The sequence below is a fragment of the Rattus norvegicus genome, chromosome 6 (assembly GCF_036323735.1).
Source record: "Rattus norvegicus strain BN/NHsdMcwi chromosome 6, GRCr8, whole genome shotgun sequence".
Classification (NCBI taxonomy): Eukaryota; Metazoa; Chordata; class Mammalia; order Rodentia; family Muridae; genus Rattus; species Rattus norvegicus.
Window position 1 is genome coordinate 107615279 of NC_086024.1, and position 22880 is coordinate 107638158.

The 22880-nt window shown below is 43.8% G+C and overlaps 1 protein-coding gene across 6 annotated transcripts in view; it reads left to right on the forward strand.

Annotated features, from left to right (window-relative positions):
* The window catches only part of Sipa1l1 (signal-induced proliferation-associated 1 like 1), a 279045-nt gene that overhangs the window by 44710 nt on the left and 211455 nt on the right, over positions 1 to 22880 (forward strand). For 3 of the 6 annotated variants that reach the window (NM_001389245.1, XM_063261545.1, XM_039111778.2), the window contains one exon: positions 17694 to 17760. The exons of 1 other annotated variant lie outside the window; for it this stretch is intronic. The gene's annotated coding sequence lies outside the window, so the exon portion shown is untranslated. Of the gene's footprint in view, positions 1 to 1549; positions 1568 to 1982; positions 2130 to 17693; positions 17761 to 22880 lie in introns of those variants that run through there. 2 more of the 6 variants (XM_063261546.1, XM_039111780.2) reach the window with 2 other exon arrangements.

Genomic DNA, 22880 nt, shown 5'->3' on the forward strand with positions numbered 1-22880 from the left:
CCTTCTTTTGTTTGGCAATGTTGTATGATACACTTCTCAACTTACTGACCATTAAACCGGCCTGTTGTAATTCAGTACTGGGCCTTTGTGTCTGTTCCTAAGGCTTGGCAGAGATGTCCTTATTGTGATACAGACAGGCAGACGAAGACGGAGGCATCTCATGGAAGAGAGTGTGGGTGAGAGCCGGAAAGGGATGTCTGTCACTTGTCAAGAGAGAAGAAAGGAGGTGGGAGGGAATGCATTTGGGGACATTAGTTGTAATATTCTGTGGGTATTGACATTCCAGTTTTTGAGACGGGGTTTCTCTCTCAGACTGGCCTGCACCCACTGTATACCTTAGACTGTCCTTGAACTTGGCACTCTTGCCTCAGGCACTGAACAGTCACAGAAAGCATAAGCCTGAAGACATAAAGTTTCATCCTAAGTGAATTAAAAGGAGCAACCTCCAGCCACCCACCGACCCTTATTTCTGAGGATCTTTGAAGCCTGCAGTAGAACAAAGTAAGACCAGCAGTGACCTGGGAGGTGTCTGCTTGGATGTCCGTTTCCACCATGATCTTGTTCCTCCTCTCTCGGGGTGGGGAGGTGGGGGTAGGGTGGCACAGAGATCTGTGCTCCCAGATTAGCACAAGGGAAACCAAGAATGTTAAACATGCAGGGTTTTCCCTTCTGAGGGAGGGACGCATAACCCGGAAGGCTGGGAGTGGATGTGGTTTAAACCACCAGTCTGGTGACTTTTGCTGTATCTGTGTGGCTGAGACCATGCCAGGTCCTCCCCAGACCCTTATGATGAACTTGTCAATTTATCTACCCTATCTTTATGGAAGAGGTCATGTGTACTTTATGAAGTGTTTCAATACAGTCATGTCTTACACTTTATTGTGTATATGTAGGCTGAGTTAATTATAACCAGGAAGTTTTACCCACTTGTGCTGTGCCTAGAGTAAACTGCTGCATGTGGGACTTGGGAATTCTGAACCAGCACTGGCTGTGGAGTTCCGTTGACCTCTACTACTTCTTGCCTCCCTCAGATGGCTGCTCCTTAGAGGAGGTTGGGATTGTTTACTGGTTTTGTCACTTCTGTGACACTGGGCTCGTAGTAGTTCATGTCATTTTCATATCTAAGTCGTAAGTTTTTGCTTCATGTGTATGCTTTCTTCCCATGGGACAGTGGTAGATAATAAAACTCCACATTGCACTGAAACAGACAGAAATGAAGAACAACAGAAAAAGTCTTGTGCCTGGATCCAGTACTCTTTTCTGTGGCCCAGCGAGATGGAGACATGGCTGTCGCACACTGAAACACTGAATTGTAATGGTACTGGAGGGGGCAGAAGTGGACTGCGGTCAGGTCGCATGAGCAGGGACGATGCAGTGTCTGCCACAGCACTTGAGGTTTCAAGTGTCTTCAAAAGTAGTGAGTGCCACTGGGCACTGGACGCCCTGCTGTGCTTGGAGAACCTTGGGGTTTTGGCACCACCTCTGAGTGACCGTTGATGGCACATTCCGAGGAGAGCCGGTCCACAGTGTTTTAGGAAGGATCAGATGCTGAGTGTGGAGCACTGTAGTAAGTAGTCCCAGAAGCTCTCAGGGAAAACATGGTTATTGTTCCATGTCTAACTAATTCAGCTCTTGAGAGTGTTCCTGTCAGCGGTGGAGGCGAGCCAGCCTTCATCCTGTGTTTTTCCAAGTCTGTCTGAAGCCTTTTCACACTGGGTGGGCTCCCAGAGGACCAAGCAGGCAGTTTTCAGCTTGCAGGCAGATAGGCCCAGAAAAGTGTCGATACTTTCCTTCTGGTCAAGGCCTTCAAAGCAGGAAGAAGCCAGAGAGGCTTGTGGATGGGGACTCAAGGAAAGAGATGACCCCAGTGACTGGTGTCTCAGAAGACAGGCTTGAATGTGGGCAGAGGTTTCAGGATTCCCCCTGAGCCTGCAGGAAGGATTCTGTATCCCTTGATGTGGCAGAAGTACGTCTTGATATGACCTTTGCCTCTTTGCCAACTCCTCTCACCCTGTCACCTGCCAGCTCTGTCTGTCCGAGTGTGCAGTTTTTGGATAAGGTGACTTCCTGGCTGCCAAGGCCCAGGGCTCTCACTGTGCTTTCTCCTCACACCGGGCCCCTCTTGCTGAGTAAGTTCTTATTGCCCCTCGGGCAGCAGCTGTGGAGCTCCCTGCTTTCCTACAGTAGCCACCTCATTGCACATTCGTGGGTTACACACTATGGGGGGGGGATTTAAATTGTTGAACTGTTAATTGTGTCTCTAGCCTATAATACTGAGGAGAGTGACTGCATTTTATCTGACTTTGAAGTACCTAAGAAGAACTCAGTAAATGGCACAGATAGCAATCATTTTTGAGAAAAATGAGTATAATTATGATTCAGTTTACCATAATGGTGGCATGGGGTTTGGAACTTAACATCTGTAGTATATATAGTTCAGTTTTTTGTTTTGTTGACCAAAATGTTTGAGAAGTCTAGTGGTGACATTTTCTTGACTCTTTTATTGAATATGTCAGTAAGCAGTGAGGATCCCAGGATGCAGTGAAACTTGATAACCCAAGACCTTATCATGTCTTGGGTCAGTTTCTTCTAGAACCCCTTGAGATGTATCAGATAACTGTAATCATATATTGAAGAAACATCTTAAGCCTCAAAAATGATAAGAGGAAAATTTCAGGACTGAAGAGATGGCTCAGTGGTTAAGAGTGCTGACTGCTCTTCTAGAGGTCCTGAGTTCAATTCCCAGCAACCACATGGTGGCTCACAACCATCTGTAATGGGATCCCATGCCCTCTTCTGGTGTGTCTGAACACAGCTACAGTGTACTCACATACATGAAATCAATCAATCAATCAATCAATCAATCAATCTTTAAAAGAAAAGAGGAAAATATATCCTTCCTTCCTTCCTTCCTTCCTTCCTTCCTTCCTTCCTTCCTTCCTTCCTTCCTTCCTTCCTTCCTTCCTTCCTTCCTTCCAGTAATGGTGTTAAGGAGATGGCAAGCAGAGAAAGATTAGTGAGGAACAGATTCTGTGAAAAGGAGTCAGGTATGTACTGTGTGTGACTGGACACACTATATTCTGATATGTTGTTGGAACCCTTAGTTGTAAAAACTGATTAGCATAATAGAATCAGACCATCCTCACGCTAGCAAGACTGGCTGACACAGGCATTTTGGAGAGCAGTGACTCCTATGGCTGTCTTGGGCCTAGTCTTTGGGAGCTACTTAAACTGAGGCTTCTCAGAAACATTTAAGCTGTGAGGTAAAGTGTTTCCAGGCATTGGATAATGTAACAGGCATTCTTGTTCCTGTGCAGAAAGCTAGGAAACATATGTAATCTTTAGAAAGCTTGCCTATGTGGTAGGGTGTACAAGTTGGCCAGCTACTCCTACAGCAGAGTGCAGGTCTGCTGCCCCAGCCTTCTTCTGTGTTCACTAGCAACACGTTATCCCATATTCTTAGGGCCGTCTTTTCTACTGGACATTAATCCTTTTCTTGTCAGTCTGGGAAAAACTGGAAGGTGATCCTCTCTTTCCTGTATTCAAAAGCAAAGAATAATCTCTTCCAAATATGGGCATACTACAGTGATCTACTGTTTTGAATATAGAAACTTTGTGGTTTTTCCAAGTCTTGTGTCATTGGTGTCTTGTTCTATACTCTGGACTGGAGGAGTGAGACATTTCAGTGTCTAAGGAAGAACTACTCCCTAGAGTCACCTCCCTCCGTGTGACTGTCTCCCAGAATGCTTGTTCTGTGTCCAAAATGTTTATTCAGAATTAGCAATGAATAAAATAACCTCATCTACTGCTCAACTGGATATTTATTTTAGCAACTTTGAGTTTTAAGTTGAATCATAGCCATCCTGGCTTCCTTCCCTCCCTCCCCCCTCCTTCCCTTCCTCTTCCCTCTCTCCCTCCCTTGCTCTCTCCCTCCCTTCCTTCTTATGTATACATGTGTCACAGCTTGAGTGTACAGGTCAGAAGATGACTTGTGGAAATCATTTCTCTTTCCCCTAGTGTGTTCTGAGGTGGGATACAGGTCATCAGGGTTGGCAGTACTGAGCCATTACCATAGGAATTAATACTGAGAAAAAATTTAGAGATATTCCTGAAGCTTATTGTTGAATAATATACTTAAAGCATGTTGTGGATGTTGCATTTACCTGCTGTTGATTTTTTTCTGATAGATAAGCAATAAAAGGAAAGATAATTAAGCAATTTGTGGGACCGAGTTTCAAAAAGATGAAACTGTATTAGAGTTTGTTCCAAAGCTCTCCTCATCACTTTGAGTCTTCTGCTGTGCTTTATGATAATCTGCATGGCGTGCGATGCTGCTGAAGTGAAGGAAGAGGCACTTACAGTCGCGTGTGCAGATGCTCTGCTGGTGTAGAGTCTGCAGAGAGCCTGTAGTAAATCTGTCTTTAAAGAAAATCCTCGATGAATCATAATTTCAGTAGATCAACAGATAGACGAAGTAGTCTTTGACTTCATAGCAAAGAAAACTGTACATCATTTTGTCAAATTTGTCAGGAAACCAGATTGCTGACTGTTTGCTTTCACTGAACAAGAGTTTGTCCCATTTGAGTTCACACAGGCTGATGCTATGGTTGCTAACATCTCCACCACAACATGATAAGCTACTGTGGACTGAGCTGGGGTTCCTCTTCCTTGGAACCCCTTTTCCTTCAACTTTATTCTTAAGATCAGGATTGTCAACTGGGAGTTGTTTTCCTGGCCTCCATGCACAGATTTGTGCATAACAAGTACAAGTCAGTGTGCCTGGTACTTGCTAGAATCCATGTGGTTTTGTCTCCGTTAAGGCTTTGTGTAAAAGAATAAGGATAAGGATGAAGAATAAGTCTCCACATTTAGTTAAGGAGTGCTGTTAAGTCTGATCATCTTCTCAAATAGGCTCGATGGCGGATCCTCTACTTTGTCTAGACTGATACTCTGCTTCTTAGAGGTGGAAATATCATATGTTGTAAACAAACAAAACCCCCAGAACAACAAAGAACACTTCTTTATGTGTATGCGGGTGTGCATCTCGTGACTGAATGCCTTGTATGTGTAGGTCCTGGTGGAGGGCAGAAGAAGGTGTCAGATATTCTGGTACTGAAGTTACAGGCAGTTGTGAAGGCATGGGAAGTGAGTTTGAGGACCTGCATTTGGGCCTTCAGGAGGAGCAGGAAGCTCTCTCTCCATCCCAATGAGAACATTTTTATTCTGTCTTTCTGAGGTGTCAGAAACTTGAGAATACAGAGAGCAGACCGACAATGATATTAATAATCCATTTATCCAGTAGCTGTCTAATCCATTTACCCATCCATCTGTCTTGAATGGTTGCTGTTTGCCACCACACCCTGTGCCTTCATGGAGATTGTGGTGGCTACACAGACTACGTCTTAGCATACATCAGGCCCTGGATCAGATGCCCAGCACCACACAAACTAGGTGAGGCAGTGCATGTTCTAGCCTAGCACTCAGGAGATGGAGACAGGATGATCACAAGCCCCAGGTAGTTTGATACCCACTTATACGTAAAAGCACTAGAATTGGATTTTATTGTAAACTTTAGTGCTATTCAAAATGGAGACTTATGAGCTATGTCTAGTTATAGAATGTTTCTCCTAAAAGGGTATCATGTGATAACTAATTTACCCACAGATGTTTAAACTGTGTCGTTGACAAGGTTCTAAAAGCCCATTTAAAGTTGAGTTTCTTTCGAATGCCCTCCCGTACTTCTGGCTGACTTCTAATGATATTGAAGATGACTAACAACCAGGTACATGTGACCCTGAGAGGAGTTGCTTTTGAGAACGGTATGATTGTTCATTTTAAGGTTGTACAAGTGAGTTGTCCCATGTTGGGTGTGCACACATGTGTGTGCGTGCGTGTGTGCATGAGCATGCCAGAGATACCTTCCTCAGTTGTTCACCACCTTCTCTGTCAAGGCTGTTGGGAAGGGTTTCTCACTTGAGTCCAGAGCTTGCTGGTTGGCTGGTCTTGCTGATCAGTACTCTGAGGATCTGAACTCTGTTCATGACTTGTTCCAGGGCATTCTTTCACACACTGAGCTGTCCCTGGCCATAGTTGAACAGTTCTTATATGGACAATATACCAATATCTTAAGTTTCCATACCAGAGACTACAGTTTATCCTTAGCTTTGTTGTCTCCATGTCTGTTCATCTTTCTTCTTTCTGTCTTTGGTTTCAGTGTCAGTCAGGCTCTGCTTTCCCACGCAGAGCACAGCAGCCCAGTTGCTGGTGCTCTTCACTCACTGCCGATGACGCCCTTTCAGAACTTGCTTCACAGTAGGGCTGAGGGGTCTTTAGTCTTGTCTGTAAATGCTATATGTATGTGTGTGCCTGCGTATGTACATGTGGTTCTGGTTGCGACAGTCCCTAATAAGTCTTTTGGTAGGTTTTTGCCTGTAGGGCAGCCTGAACTCAGCCTGTGATTACAAAACTGGGTGGGGTGGTTCCACCTTCTCCCAGCAGCCTCAGTCCCCCTTTCCATGCTCTTTCTGTTGATACAGCACATACACTGCTTACATGCTGCTCTGCTTAGCTTTTGATCAGCTGAGTTTTGTTGGTATCATTCGATTAACACAGTACTCAGATTTTCTTTTGTGGAGCCGTCTTTTTGCCACAAAACCCACTGTTTCATCTTATGCTTTGGACAGCAGCCTACCATGAGATGGTAGAGTTTATATTGTACTTAATTGGAATTAATTAGTGTGTATATTTGTGGTATGTATGTATCTGGGGTATGTTTTGTGTGTGTGCGTGTGTGTGCACACATGTGAATGTGTGGTTTGTACCTGGGCATGTGTGTATGGGCATGTGTATATTCACATATGTGAATGTGGAATCCTGAGGAAGATGCTGGTGTCCTCCACCAGCAATCTTACTATTTTTTTTTTCTTGAATCGGGGTCTCACTGACCTGAAAGCTTTGTTTCAAGGTTACCTATCCATCAAGCTGTTTGGATCACCTGTCACTGTCCCACCGAACTGGCATTACAGCCACACAGAGACTGGCCTTTTATATAGGTGTTGACATTCAAGCTTAGGTCCTCAGGCTTACAGAGCAGGCACCCTCTCCAACAAGCTGTCTCACCACTTGTGGACTGAGAATTTTTTATTTCATTTGTTTATTTTGTGTATGTGTAGATGAGAAGGTATGTTATTCACGTGAAAGTCATAGGACAGGGGTTGGGGATTTAGTTCAGTGGTAGAGCGCTTGCCTAGCAAGCACAAGGCCCTGGGTTCGGTCCCCAGCTCCGAAAAAAAGAAAAAAAGAAAAAAAAAGAAAGTCATAGGACAACATGTAGGAGTTGGTTCTCTCTTCTACATTGTGGGTCCCAGGGTAGAACTCAGGCCATTAAGTGTGGCAGCAAGCACCTGCTGAGCCGTCTTACTGGTCTCACATGGTAGGTTTTTTTTTTTTTTTAATGTATTTTATATTATTATTACTATCATAAGTATTTTGAGACAGGGTCTTTCTATGTAGACTGGTTTGTCTTGAGCTTCTGATCCTTCTCCTTTAGTGTCCTGAAAGCCTGGTAGGATTGAAGTCATGAGCCACCATGCCTGACCTTGATTTTCTGTTTTTAATGAATGAATCTTTACCAGGTATGACAAATTGGTACATGGGTTTTTACCGTGAAAGGCTTATGGTCTAAGTAGAATTAAGTAGGTAAAAATTAACTGCAATTCTTAACCATAATTTGTTGAAGGTTATTATTTTTAATTTAGGTATTGTTTGTAAGCTCTGAATTATGTGCACATAAGTTTTCAGATCCATCACTACATGCTATAGCAGTTTTGAGCCAATCAGTGTACTTGCGTATTCTGTATCAGATTGATAGAAGTACAAGGCTTCCAAGCTTTTTTGATACACTGTGTATTTAAAAGTGAGTATTCACGTACTGGAGAGATAGTTCAGTGGTTAAGAGCACTGACTGTTCTTCCAGAGCTCCTGAGTTCAAATCTCAGCAACCACATGGTGCCTCACAACCATCTGTAATGGGATCTGATAATCTCTTCTGGTGTCTGAAGACAGCTACAGTGTACTTATATTATTTAAATATAAATCACCAACAACTCAGAGACGAGCCTTGTGCAGGCTTGGCATTACTGGGATGCTGAGTTTAGATGGTCATCTTTGTAATTGGTGATGGTTGATCCCAGAGATAGATGGTGTTGCTGTGAGCATCTGGCCCTGGCTTTCTGAAGGAGGCTGGTGTCAATGGATAGTGAGAATCTTGGGGCTTCCCTTAGCAAGTTATATGTGGTTCTCAGCATACAGTTCCATGCCATCTTCAGAGAGCTTTGGATGGCTTGATTTAAAACATTTCCATAGTTTATACTCTGTTCACTCAAACTCCACATGCATAGTGGCCTGTTCTGTTTTTATTCTGTTTTTGTCTCCCCAAATTGCATTGGTTTTATTCACTACTCGAATACATATGCTGGCAGTCATACCCAGAGCCTTGTGCGTTCCATGTCCTTGTCTGAGCTGCAGCGCTAGCCTCCAGTGTGCTGCAGATCTGTATGTCTGGATCGTTCTTCCTGGATCCCATTGATCTTCTGGCTGTTGTGTTCTTTTGCATTCTTTGCAGTTGTTGCATCTCCCTACACTTGATTTACATTTCCCCCTTTTAATAACTTGTTAATTCAGAAGCTCTTTGAAGGAAAGGTCAGTGTTGATCCATCTTTGGAGATCCAGCTTTCTTTGCTCAGAGTCTTACATCTGGTAAGTGTTTGGCTGTTGAGAGTGCAGATGGGTCTCATTGGCCAGGGTTGCTCTCACTTTGGAGACTAAAGGAACTTAGACTAAGGGAATTTATAGCTGACATAGGAGTTTCTGCCCTTTCTGTCTGACTTCTCCCTACCGCTAGTGTGCCTTGATGCATATGCAAATCCTGCTGTTTTTCAGATAGGAGCTTCTGCTTTTCTAGTCTTCAGGATGTCATTATTGGGTGTTTCTTGGGTTCTGGGGGGAGGGGGAGGCAGTTGATTATCTGTTAGTGCTGTTTCGTCTGTTTCCTGCCTATGACAAGGATTTCTGCCGACCGACCTCCTTTTGTCGTGTGCCAACAGTCTGTTGCCAAGTGCTCAGAGACACTGCAAGATGCAGGTGGTGCCTTTCAGCGCAGTGGTCATTAAGAACTCACTTTCTAAATGTGTTTACCTTCTGTAGGCCATGAGCTTGCCATAAGGTGTCTTCTAGTCACCCTCAAATCAAAGGAAACCTTGGCATGAAGGTAATGACACACGTTGGGGGCATCTAAAAGCCCATGTTATCCCATGTCAGTTCTTATTCTAGTGTGACTTTACAAGAGGTCTACTTAGGAAGCGAGGTCTTTGAACTGGCCCAAGTTGCTTCTGTCAGCTCCCATGGGGACCTATGACTAGGCTCACTCAGTCCTGTAGTTCCTCCCAGCACTTCTCACCCTACTCCTACTCTAAAGCTCTTCCGCCCAGGGGCTGGACCTGCGTTCCCTTCCCCACCTTCTTGTCCTAAGCAAACCTGCCGTTTTTTATGTGCGCTGTTGCTCCCCGGGTGGGCTTGACCCACCCGTCCTTTCTTCTTTTTCTTCCTCTCACTGCTCCCTCCTCTCAGGCCCCCATTTTCACTCAGGTTAACTACTTTAAGTATGCCCTTAAAAACAAACAAACCCCACAGCCATAGCTAACAGCTTCCTATAGGGGGGTTCAGTGAAATAACAAGGAAAAGGCGTGGATCCATGCAGTTCTGGGGACCAGTGCAGAAGAGGCTGTGCTGCCTAATAGAAGAAGGGCAGGGGGTTAAGGTGGGATGAGCTCACCTGATCTTGGGCATCCCTTGTAAGGTGGAGTTATTAATACCGTTTCCTTGGACTGTCACCTTGATTATATGAGGTAGAGAGTATTATGTGTCGGGCATTATACACACTCACATAGTAGCTATCGTTATTTATAAGGGGAATTACTAATTAAAAGGCGGGTTCGGATTCTTGACTAAATGAACATGGATGCACTAGGTTCGATTTGTTCTTGCTATCAGCTCAAGGTATGAAAAGAGTTTGGCCACTGGTATTCCTAGGTAGTCATCTTTTTTCTTTTATTTAAAGATTTATTTAACTTTAATTCTGTGTATATGTGTGTCCGTGTGTGGATGTGTGCACATGTGTGCAGTGCCTGTGGAGTCAGAAGATGGCACGGGATCAGTGGGTTTAAAGACTCCTGTGAGCTGCCTGCTGTGGGTACCAGAAGCCACACTCCATTCCTCTGTGAGCAAGAGTAGCAGGCACTCTTCATGCTAAGTGACCACTTCATCTCCATGTAGCTATCTTTCACATAACACAGCAGAGGTCTCTGGTTTAATCATGTGTAGTGAGGGGTTGGGGATTTAGCTCAGTGGTAGAGCACTTGCCTAGGAAGCGCAAGGCCCTGGGTTCGGTCCCCAGCTCCGAAAAAAAGAACCAAAAATAAATAAATAAATAAATAAATAAATAAATAAATAAATAAATAAATAAATAAATAATCAATCATGTGTAGTGAAGATTGCTGGGCGTGGTCAAACAGGGAACTCTGTGCTCTGTTCCTGTCTCATCTATGTGCATTATAGGTCATCTGCGTCTGTACCTTTTAAACTGTGTGCTTTAGAAAGTTCTAGTTCCCCATGTGCTCTTCATACCTGTTTGCCAGCATGGACTCATATGTGTACATGTAGAGTTTGAAATGTTCTGTAAAATGTGGCTGTACTGCTCTTCACTTCCTGCTTCCTTCTCCTAGCATGTTACAGAGAGCATCATTTCCACAGTGTTGACGTCACTGTCCAATAGGGACTGTCAGGCTCTGCTCTGTGGCCTGTAGACACTTTTTTCGCTTACTCTTCTCACCCTGTGGCATATTCACATATGTGCACATGCCTCTTTGCACTAGCATTCACACATGTGCACACGCCACTTTGCACCAGTATTCACACGTGTGTACATATCACTTTGCACTAGCATTCACACGTGTGTACACATCACTTTGCAGTGGAGAGTCCATGTTTTGGATTCTCTTGAAGTCAGTAGGTACACAAGTTAATAGTTTTGTAGTACTTGTCAGAAGTATGTTAATTCCTGTTTTAGAGACTGACACTCTGGATTATAGCTATAGTCTTACAATTTTCTAAGCTTTCCTTTGAGGGACTTGCTTTAAAAAAAAAAAAGATACCAGAAAACATTAAACAAATAAAGATATATGCTCAAGAGCAGGAGAAGGTAGCTTACACTTTAACTGAGACCTTGTAAGTCTGTCCAGAGGTAGTAAAAGAAATAAAAACTATGATTCTTTTTAAGTTTATTAGGGATATTAAGTCTCCTAATCTTCCTGGAAGTTGCAGTGGTTCTAAGTTTTGGTGAGAAGCCTGTGTAGCTTCCTCACACTGACCCTGCTGAGTGATTGCTGGTAAAGCCACTTCAGTACTGCTGCTGTTATTGCACTATTGAAGCTCCCATCTAACTTTTGTCACTTGCTTTCTATAATACTTTTGTGATGGAAGGAGATTTTCTGCATATTACTGAGGAATGTCACAGTTTCACTGGCTGATGGCCGGGAGTTGCATGGTGGCCTTCAGCTCCTTAGTCCTTGCTTTTTGTGTCACACTGTTGAGGGTGCTTTCTTGTGCTGACCTGGACATAATTTTGATCCTTGGTATTGTCATAATTATTCATTTATTCAGCAGAGTTTTATTACAGACACAGAGTCCTTTGGTAGTACATTTTTTCTGGTAACTGACTTGGACCAGACTACAGGCTGTGGATGTGATAGGAATTTGTGTGTCGCTCTATAGATGGATCAGATTGGTCTACAGTTTCGTGTCCCTAACTTCAGGAGGAATCTGTGAATCCACATTTGTCCATATCCTGAGCACCTTTCTGGAAATGGCTCAGAAGCACAGAGGACTCACTCACAGAAGCTAGCTGGTCCAGAATCATGATGGTGTTTCTCCTGTTCACCCTCCTTCCCAAGAGATGGGTGCTTTGAAGCTGTGCATTGTGGCATCTTCCTGTTTCCCTCTGGAGACAGATTCATAGTCCTGAATTGTAGGTGTAGGATACCCTAGCTCTTTAAGGGAGTTCATCTTTGAAGAACATATTTTGGGCTTGAACTGTTTAAGCTCTGAGGAATTAGCATCATCATATGTAGCGCATGAAGAAGGCCCCGCATGACAGCCAGGCAGATGCTCTTTTTCCTTTCTCCTCTAAGGGGGCTGGACTGTCAGTTTTTGTCAAAAGCATTTTGTCTTGCTGGGCTGCCTCCTTAATGACCCTTCAGTTAGAGAAAGTAGACCTTTTCCCTTACTGCATCCTGGCTGGTAGAGGTGGTACTGCCCGTCGTGTGGTGGAGGGATGGATTCTATAAGCAAGTGTATTTTGGCCAGTGAGAGTCAGTTGTAGCAGTCTCACAGGGAGAGGGTGGGGAGCCTGAGGTATTGGATTGGAACTTAAGGTATAGATTTTCAGTAGCATAGAAAAGTCAGGAAACCCAGTAATAAATGTGCACATATGTATGTGAATGCTTCTCCCTTTGAAGGCCTGGAGACAGCAGCACTCCTTTTGTAGAAAGCACACTTTCCCACATCTTGGTGTCTAAATATGGTTTTCTCACTGTATGGAAGGCAATTGTGGAGTATAAGTACTGACAGTTTGTTGAGAAGTAAGGACCTATGCAGTCCTATTTTTAAAAAGGATGGATTTATTTTATGAGTGTCTGAATGTATGTATGTGCATCACACATGTGCTCTGTGCCTACAGAGGCCAGAAGAGGGCATCAGATCCTTTGACACTAGAGTCATTGTGTGGAAGTGGAAAGAAACCCGTGTCCATTCAAGGGAAGCAAGTGCCATCTCAGCCTTAAAGTGTCTTAAAGTGTCACCCACTACATAACACTCACAAAAGGAAAGAAAGTAGCTTTACTGTTTGGAATTCTGCCAGATAGTACCTCAGATTAGTAGTATGAGCCCACATTGCCATATCGTAGACAGAGTAAGACATTGTGTTCCACCTGACAGAGTGCAGTTAAGGAGCTCTTGTATAGAGAGGAAATGAGCAATATGTTGAAAATGAACATAACCTAATTGTAAGGGACTATCAAACAAGCACAAATCAAGGAAACAGTACACAAATGAGACAATTTTCAATTGCCATGATCACAAGGAGCAAGGAAGATGAGGGATTCTAAGCATAGTGGAAGGTTCTGGAAGTGGAAGGTCTACTTACTAAATAGACATTATTAGAGAAAGGTCAATGTGGCCTACGAGGTAGGTCATGGTCTTTCTATCAGTGCTACATTCTGGGTTCTGTTATCACAACTGTAACACTTTCATAGCAGAAGGCTGGGGTTTGTAGGAAGTACTTGTCAATCAGCCCTTATAGGCATTGACTCTTTTGTGGTTAGGTGTCCAGGGAAAAGGGTTATTTCTACTGTTGCTGCATCTTTTTGTACGTTTATCAGAATTTACAGAGTAGAGCCAGGCCAAGCCATTCAGTTGTTTGAATAGCTCAGAACTGTTAGCTTATCCCATTTACAGGCTTGACGTCTGCGTTTGCTGGCAGCTGCCCTGCATACCGCTTCCTTTCTGGTCTCTGTCTGTCTGGGGTCAGTGATTACCGTCTGCCGTTTGCACAGTCTTCCATGATCATTACGTCCCCTGTTTCCTGCCTTTGTGGAAATTGTCTCTTTGATTGGAAAGCATGGCTTACTGAAGTTGCATTGTCACAGTGTAGACAGATTCTGTATTTTAAGTTATTCTGTGTGCTGCTCTCTTGAGTTTACTGATGGGCTGATAAAGCCGTTTCTGTCCCCATCACGTAGCATCTGCTTCAGTTCTGAGCATGTCCCAGGTTTTGAGTTTACTTTAATGATGTGTTTGTATGTGGGTATGTGCACATGAGTGGAGGTGCCCACAGAGACCAGAGGTGTCCGATGTCCTGGAGCTAAGTCACAGGCAGCGATGAGGTGTCCGATGCGGTACTTGGCATCAGAGAACCGGTTGCCAGCCTGAGCTTGTGGTTTAAAGTGCTGGGCCAGTTGGTCGCCTGTCTAAAGAGGGTAGACTTCCCAGAAAGGATGTGCAGGTAGGATAGACGTGCTGGTGTGGCTAATTCAAGAACGTGGTCAGGTCCTAAGTGGTTAGTCCCCAAAGCGTTAGGAGTGAATATTTGGGAAGTGATCTTGGTTTAGAGATTTGTGACTTAGATGGAGTGTGGGGTCTAGCAACAAGGGTCATGGTCACTCATGAATGCCTTTCCCCGAGAGAATTACCTTAAGCTGTCTGAGAATCTGCCTTTCCTCCAGAATACAGAAAAAGAAAACCCTTACTGAAGACGTGGAGCTACTCCACCCTGACATTCCTCCCTACTGAGGCTGAAGTCTGCTGCGGGTCCTGTTCTCCTTGGGTAGGCTAGAGGACAAGCTTCTCTGTGGCAGTCAGACTGACTAATTTTCATATTTCTCGGAATGATCAAGGAAAAGCGCCTTTAACGACCCAGAGTGCTAGTTACACGGCACTCAATGCCACCCACACACGCAGGCTTTTCTGTAGCTATTTTCCTCTAGCTGCTTTTACAGTGTAGGTGGCCTTCTTCGGATTGCTTTTGACAGGAAATTGAACAACCTTTCTTTTTTGGAATAGAATATATTTTACTGCTGGGAGTGGAAAAAACAAACAACAAAAAGAAGTGTTTATGTTTGAAATTTTATTATGAGTTTGATTTAAAGACCAATTTAAGTCCAGGGAAAAGGACATGTGTGCGTGCGTGCGTGCGTGTGTGTGTGTGTGTGCGCGCCCGCATGTGTGTGTATCCGAAGCGCTTGTGTATGTGCAGGGGTCAGGGTTACATTGCAAATTGGGCGCTGCAGTTCCTGAGTCTCCCTGGAAACAGCTGAGCCTCTGTCCTTCAGGCCTCCTCCTTTTCTTGTTTCTCCTTGGTCAGGAAGTAGGCTTTGACCTGGTCTCCATTTCTGACTCTTGATGGGGCCCTTCCTGTTGTGGAGGTGCGGAGCCTTGTTTCTAGGACCTGAGTTGGTCCTGCTGATGTCATCCTGGCCTTTAGGTTCCACATCCCTCAGTAACACTTGCTGAGAGTCTGGTTCACTCCTTGTCCTGAGGTCTTTGTGGGAGGTCCCACCACCTACCACAGGTTTGCTGGAGCCCCGGACTTTCTGTCCCTTGGGCTGTGAGTGCCTCTGCTCATCTCTGCCTGGGCCCATTTAGCTCTGCCAGCGTATGGTGGTTAAGTCTGACTTAGGCAGTTCATATGCATCACCGAGGATCTGAGGCAAAAATGTCAGCCTTTATTCATACTGGGTCTGCTTTGCTTCATCTGGAAGCCTCATCCAGTTTGGAGGGAACATTTCTTTTGGAATCTGTGTGTTCCTATGTCATATTCTTTTTAAATTGGCATGTTTGTTCTTGTACCATGTGTTTTATCAGTGCTAGTCAGCTGCCAGGCATGCCTTGTTTATGCAGTTAGCTAGTTATAGCTCAGTCCATGAAGACTAGGAAGACAGAGCCTCCGTTTGGGGTGTTAGTGGCTATCTTTCCTCATTCTGTGCGTGTACTCTATCCCACAGAGGCCAGGCTTCTGGAAACGGCATGTCTCCTGTCTGCACTGTGTGACTCAGAACCCCTTCACTGGTTCTTTGTCTCACAGGTTGTGTCTAGAGCTGTGTGTATCTTTCAGCTGTGGCAGCATAGGAAGGGCGCTTGTAGGCCCCTCTTCAGTTCTCTTCTGCTGAGTCATATAATGCTGTGGTTCTCGGGCACATGTCACCTGGGTAAACCTGTTTTGAATGTAAAATTAAAGTAAGTTTAAAAATCTTTTTATGCTTGGTGAATGAAGGATGAGACTCTTACTGTTCAGGACGACAGGCTGGGCAGAGGAAATCCTTGTCTCATCAGGAACTGGGGATTCCATGCGTGAGACTCAGCTCTGGTTATTATTACTGTTTTTAGGCTTCATTCTGTATGACTGGGAAGAGTTTGAAGTAGAGTTTAACCTCGGCAAATGAGGAAAACAATCCTTTTCTGGGAAGCTCTTATGAATATAATTTGATTCAAAGATTTTTGGAGATTGAAGCATTTATTACAAATGGTTAGTACCATGCATGTTGGTGAATACCTTGAGTCCCAGCACTCAAAGGCAGGCAGATTTGGTTAAGTTCCAGGCCAGCCTGGTCTGCATACTGAGATCTAGACTAGCTAGGGCTGCATAGTCAGACTGTCTCGAAAATAACTAAACCAAATCACAGCAAACCAAACAACCCCCTTCTTCTGGTTACTGATATTAGCGTGAACCTTATTTTTTAGTGAGTAATGTATAGAAACATAGCTTTCATAGAAAGTACTTTATGACTGTGGTTGGGAGCTTATCTATCTCAGATGAGCAGTCTTTGGAATTATAGAATTTGGGAGCTAAAGATATGGCTTAGGTTAAAAAGCACTGGCTGCTCTTCCAGAGGACCCAGGTTCAATTCCCAGTCCGCATATGGCAGTTATAGCCAGGGGACCCAGTGTCCTCTTCTGGACTCTGCAGGCACCAGGTACTGAGATAATGACACATGTACAATTAACAAGACACCCACCCAGTGTAAAGCAAGGATGAATTATAGATTTACTGTGGGTGTATGTGTTAGTGTGTTTACATGCGTGTGCACACATGAGAGTGTCAACTTGGTGATGTTCCTCAGGAGCTCTCTACATTGTTTTTGAGATGAGGTCTCAGTGGGACTTATGATTAGGGTAGGCTGACTGGCCAGTGAGTCCATCCATCTGTCTCCCTTCCTTAGTTATGGAAGTACAAGCATATGCCACCATGCCTGACTTTTATGTAAGTGCTAGAGATCAAACTTGGATCCTTATTACTCGGGTAGCAATCACTTTATTGACTGGGTTGTCCCCTCAGCTCCCAGAACTGTAGAAAGTCTAAGTTCTATAAGCCAGAACATCTGTTACTTTAGAAGGAGGTTTCTCAGTCTTATTTATTTCTCCTTTGGGCTAGGGAATTCTTTTGGGGGGGGGGAGCAGGAGTGGGGGAGCTGGTGACAACCCCATGTCCCCTTCTCTAGTTATGACAACTGACAATGTCTCTAGATTGCAAGGTTTCACAGGGCATGGAATTACACCCTGCTGAGAATCTCTGCTTCAGAACAACCCTTTGTGTGGGAGGTGGAGGTGGTTTCCCACAGTTAGGTGGTGGCTGAACTATCAGTGTCTCTTCCTGGCAAACCTTTTACAGGTCCTGGGCCTGAGTTCCTCCTGGTGTTCTGAACTGGTTGCCTGGGGTGTAGCCCTAGAATATCAAATGTCTGTCTAGTCAGGTTTAAGTGTAGGTTCTTTGTGTAAAAGTGGTTGTTGGTTAGCCTATGTTTATTAAAGTGCATAAAGTTCCACATAAAGATTGAAATTAAAAGAAGCTTTGGATTAGAATTATTTTTTTTTTTTTTGGTTCTTTTTTTCGGAGCTGGGGACTGAACCCAGGGCCTTGCGCTTCCTAGGTAAGCGCTCTACCACTGAGCTAAATCCCCAGCCCCTTTTGGATTAGAATTTTATTAATACTATATTTTGATTGTTTACTTACTGTGAGGTAGTTGCATATTTTCTAAAAATTGAAAATAGCTATTATACTAAAGCTTACAATTATTTTAATTTAGATTTCGGGAGATTGCCACAATTTGGACTCACAAGCAAGATTCACTCCAAGCTTTCAGAGGGCATGAGGTACGTAGGTGGATTCAGCATCAGTTCCTGTTGAAGAGAAATGTCCCTTACACTGGTTTACCAGGCTGCTACTTACTTTGACTTACCCAGTGTGTGTTTCCCCTTTGCCATTTTCCTGTTGATGAGTAGCCATGAAAAAGCAGATGGTGTGAAAGCCCACCCAGTTCCAGTCACTGACTTCTGAGCAGTACTCTCCTTGTTACAGTGTTGTTAGGGCCAGAGCTCAGGCCCTGGCTATCCCAATGGGTCAGGGTACATTTCTGTTTTTCATAGGTCACCTAAGCAGACACTTAATAGTGAGAAATAGAAAAAGGAGACTCCGTGGCCACAGTGGGAAGAGGAATAGTAAAAGCCACCCAGTGGCCCCCACCCCTTGTCTAAGCCTATCTGCATCGGACTCCGTGAGGATTAGGTTAAACAGATCATAAGGGTTTCATGAGTAAGTAGGCCGAGTCAAGGGGGGCCTGCTTATCCTTGTGTGGCTTCAGTTTCTCCCGTGAGATGGTCTGATGAGTTGTGAGAACTGTGTGAGACAGGGTCCGACTGTCTTTCTTCTCCTCCAAGACTCTGGGAACCGACTGTTGTCTCAGTGGTCTGATAGCCTAAGCTGCAGGGGTTTCTCCTTAGATGTCTTGTCTCTTGCAGGATGGTCGTGTTGACAGTCAAAATAGTTTAAGTTTTCCCCCTGGTTATTTAGGCTGCTTAGGTTTCTATTATATGCTTCTGTTTCTGTTCATGATCGATAACGCTGAGATACGTCATGATAGATATGTCTTCTCCATTTTTCTTACGTTTTGATGTGGTGTTTCTGTTTCAACCCTGTTTTGAGCAAGACTGTGCTATTGAGTTCACACCGTACAATTAGAAGCACTCAGTGTATGAGCAGTGTCTGAGTGGTGGCCGGCTCGCTCCCTTCCCGGGACATCGTGTGCTGCCATTCACCTTCATTTTTAATTTTACAATATGCATTCATAGTGTCAGAAAATTGTCAAGACAGAAAGAAGAAATCACCCACAAACTCCAACCTGTAATGTATCCCCTATATTTATAACTATAGCCTGGAATGTTTTTTTTTTTTTTTTGGTTCTTTTTTTCGGAGCTGGGGACCGAACCCAGGGCCTTGCGCTTCCTAGGTAAGCGCTCTACCACTGAGCTAAATCCCCAGCCCTGCCTGGAATGTTTTTGATTTCTTAGTTCCTTGTATACCAAACTCTTGTTTCTTTTTACAGAAGTCAAAACACATTGACTAGGTCTGATCTTGGTCATAAGTGTGAGTGCTTTGGCTTGGCTTCTGTTTTCTCCCCTCTGCTGGAAACAAGATGCTTTGTAGTCCTCTGTGAATGTGGCATTTTTATTGTGTTTAACGTTTTCTCAGTAGTCAGAATATCTTCGTTGTTGGTGGCACACACCTTTAGTCCTAATGCTTGGGAGGCAGAAGCAGGTGGATCTGAGTTCGAGGCCAACCTGGTATACAGATCGAGTTCCAGGACAGCCAAAGTTACACAGAGAAACCCTGTCCAAAAGAAAAGAAAAAAAAAAACCAAAAAAGAATTTAGTTCTGTGGCTTTTATCAATTCGTGCATGGCACTGTGGTTTTATTGTGAGTGGAATAAAATTCTCAAATGTTGCAATTAGAAATATTTCAGAAACTCTTATTACTTATTACCTAGAGATCACAGAATCTTATTTTAAATGAATTTTGACATGGGAGAGTTAGAATTTTTAAAAGGAATATGTATGTTTAAGAAAATAAAAAAGTTGAGATTTAGAGATGAAGGGTAGTTAACTCATCAGATGATGCCATGTGCACACGTCAGTGTGTGGTGTTGGAGTTGGATTTACAAAGGAATGCAACATGAGCCTGTGGGTGTAAAGCTCGCCAGGATGCACTACAGAATACCAGGTAGATGTGTAAGAACCATCATGGGGAGTTAGCTTATTTTGTGGGTCCCCTGTAGAAATTTTACTAGATTAATAAAATCTTTAGTTGAACACCTGCTCCTCTCAGAATAAGCATAGGTTTATTCTAATGTTTCTGTGACTATTCTAGCCTTTAGGTTAGTTGTGGAAGGAGGATGGTGTATTGAGAAGGAACCCCGACCCAGAGTGAAGGAGGCACTTTTTCAATGTCCCAGAGCTACCATAAGTTAAATTCTCAAATTCAGACCAACCGAGTGTTTTGGTTATATAGGTCTCTGACTAGTGCTGAAAAAGACCTTGAGAATTTTCTTATCTGCTGTTTGTTATAAGAAAAATTGCCTAAGGGGTCAGCCCTTCTGGGTGACTAGGTCCAGGAGGCAGCCAGGGTTATCCGTGCATCTCACCTCTGAGAACCTTTGTTCAGAGCGTATGGTGCCCAAGAGCCCGCTGGGTAATTGGAGCACCACTTTCAAAGCAGCCCTCTATTTCTGACTTTCCTTGAATTTCAGGAGAGGAACTAGAGAATGCTTATCTTTAAAAGTGTCTTTAAGCACTCAGCATACCGCTAGGCTACATTTTCATGGCCATTCCTAGTCTCATATTTAATAGTGGTGGAATTTAAGAAGTTTTAGATCTCTGAAATTTTTAGCCACTTGAAAAGTTCATTCTTTGGTTATTTTTATTTTTATTATTATTATTTTATTAATTACACATCTCAGAAACTCTTTTCCAAAAACAGCATCTTTGGAGCCTCAGGAGTTGCTGAAAGTTGAAGCAGGAATGTCCATGATGGCAGCCTGCAACTGTGGTGCTGAGGGGAGGAGGAAAACCAGAGCAGGCTGCCCCATATCTGTGCATTCCTCCACCACGGTTCCAGAGAGCCAGTGTGAGCCTCTGAGATGGATGGCATCCGTGCTGAAATATACAGCTTTCCCTCCATCTGCTTTCTCCTGATGGTGCCAACTGTATATTGCGTGTACATTGTCACAGGCATTGTCAGCACATCAACTGTGTACATTGCATTTATGTTGTGGTAGGAGTCGTCAGCACACCAGAAATGGTTTAAAGCATAGCTTTTATGTAGATGTCCTGCCATTTTATTTATTCATTTGTTTGTTTATTTATTTATTTGAGACACATTTCAGTCAGCTATGTAGCCTAGGCTGGTTTTGGACTCATGGTAAGCCTTCTGCTGTAGTCTCCTGAGTCTTGAGGTTACAGATATGAACCAACTAAATCTAGGTTGCATCCCATCTTTTTATATAAGGGACTTGTGTATGTGGGTGTTGGAATCTGTGGGGCCCTGGAATCAGCCTTCCCACAGGTACCAGGAGTCTCTGATTTTCACCTTCATCTTGGAAACTGTTTGTTCTATTGCTGTGATGAGACACCATGACCAAGTCAGCTTATAAAAGTGGATGTTTACTAGGTCCTACAGTTTCAGAGACTTCCAGTTCATGTTCACCACAGTGGGGAGCATGGCAACAGGCAGGCAGGTGCTGGAGAAAAGCTAGAGAACGCTTCCTGGGGGGAGGGGGAGCTAACTAAGAATGGCCAGCCAGGGCTTTTGAAACCTCAAAGCCTACCACCAGTGGCACATCTGCAAGGCCACACCTCTTAGCCTTCCTGGTGACATTCTCATTCAAATTACCATATCTTATTGTATTTTAAACTTCATCCTTTTTCTTTGGCTTCTTCTCTACTATCGAAGTATGCATTTCCTGCCTTTCCTCTGCTATGCTCCATAAGGAAAACTAGTTAATAAAACGTGCCCAGGACAGCTTTAGCAGACCCTTTCATCTAGTGAGAGCTGGGAAGCCAAGGCCCGTCCTTTAGACTGAACTGCTTAGTTTAATAACCAGAACCACTAACAACCAGAACCACTGACACCTAGGTTGCTTGTCTTAGCATCAACATTGGAGGATGCTGGTGTGGTCTGTCTGCTAAGTCTAGGTGGAGCCGTGGTTTTCAACCTGTGTGTTAGGACCCCTGTGTGGGGAGTGTTGAACAACCATTTATAGGGGTTGCACATCAGATGTTTACATTACAATTTATAACAGCAAAATTACGGTTATGAGGTAGCAATGAAAATAATTATAGTTGGGGGTCACCACAACTTGAAGAACTGTATTAAAGGGTCACAGTTGAGAACCACTGAAGTAGAGCTTCTTTTGGGGTGTGTCTCCTTACTGAGTTCTCCTTAGAAAGCAGGAGAGGAATGCTCTCTGCCCTTCTGAGTGTGGCTTTTCTAGTGAGGGGCTATCTGAAGCAGTGGCCTGCCTGTAGTAGGCCTCGCCCAAGCTACAGAACCTTGTGTTGTGTCTGTATTTACATAGATTATCACTCTTCTCTTATTAAAATTATTCGTGAGCACTATTATTCTAGAATTGAATTGGGTAAGCATGCCTTTTTCTTTCCCTTTAAAAGCATCTTTGATATATTCCTTGTAAATACTCAGCCAGAAAGAAGCATTAAATGTATAATGCTTGATGACTAAGACTGAATTCTGTGCTTTATATAGGAAAACTTTCTCGCAGGTTTCCTGAGTGTTGTCTTCTGCTCTGTGTTTTTCCTTCCTTAGATGGAGTCAGGTTTCCTAAGTGGAGGTTGTTTAAGTGCCCTTTTATTTCACGTCACTTATTTACATTCCAGCCATCTGCCTCTAGGGAGAGAATGGTCAGGGAAGCTCAAAACCCACCAGGAAGGGATAACATTGATCACTTTTTCCTTAGAGCACATTTACTAGACCCTGTCCTTACTGAAGAGTGTTTATAACATTAAAAGGCATGCAGAGGCTGTGCTGCTGTAACACAGGAGAGTGGGGACATGTGGTTTTTTGTTGTTGTTTTTTTTTTTTTTTTTTTTTTTTTTGAAAAATGGCTCAGTCAGTTGATATCCAGAACACACATTTAGAAAGTACACTTGTAATCCTAGTGTTAACGGAGGTGAAGACAGGCATATTCTTGGGACTCCCTGGTCGTCAGTGTAGCCTAATAGGTGAGCTCTGTGTCCCAGGGAGAGACCTATCTTAAAATGCTGGCTCTTGAGGAAAGGAGCTACCCTGGAAGTTGGCTGCCATGTGATGCCATGTGCCAACACATGGACAGACAGACAGACGGACACACACACACATTCTCTCTCTCTCTCTCTCTCTCTCTCTCTCTCTCTCTCTCTTGCTGTTTTGTGGAAGGCATGGACAG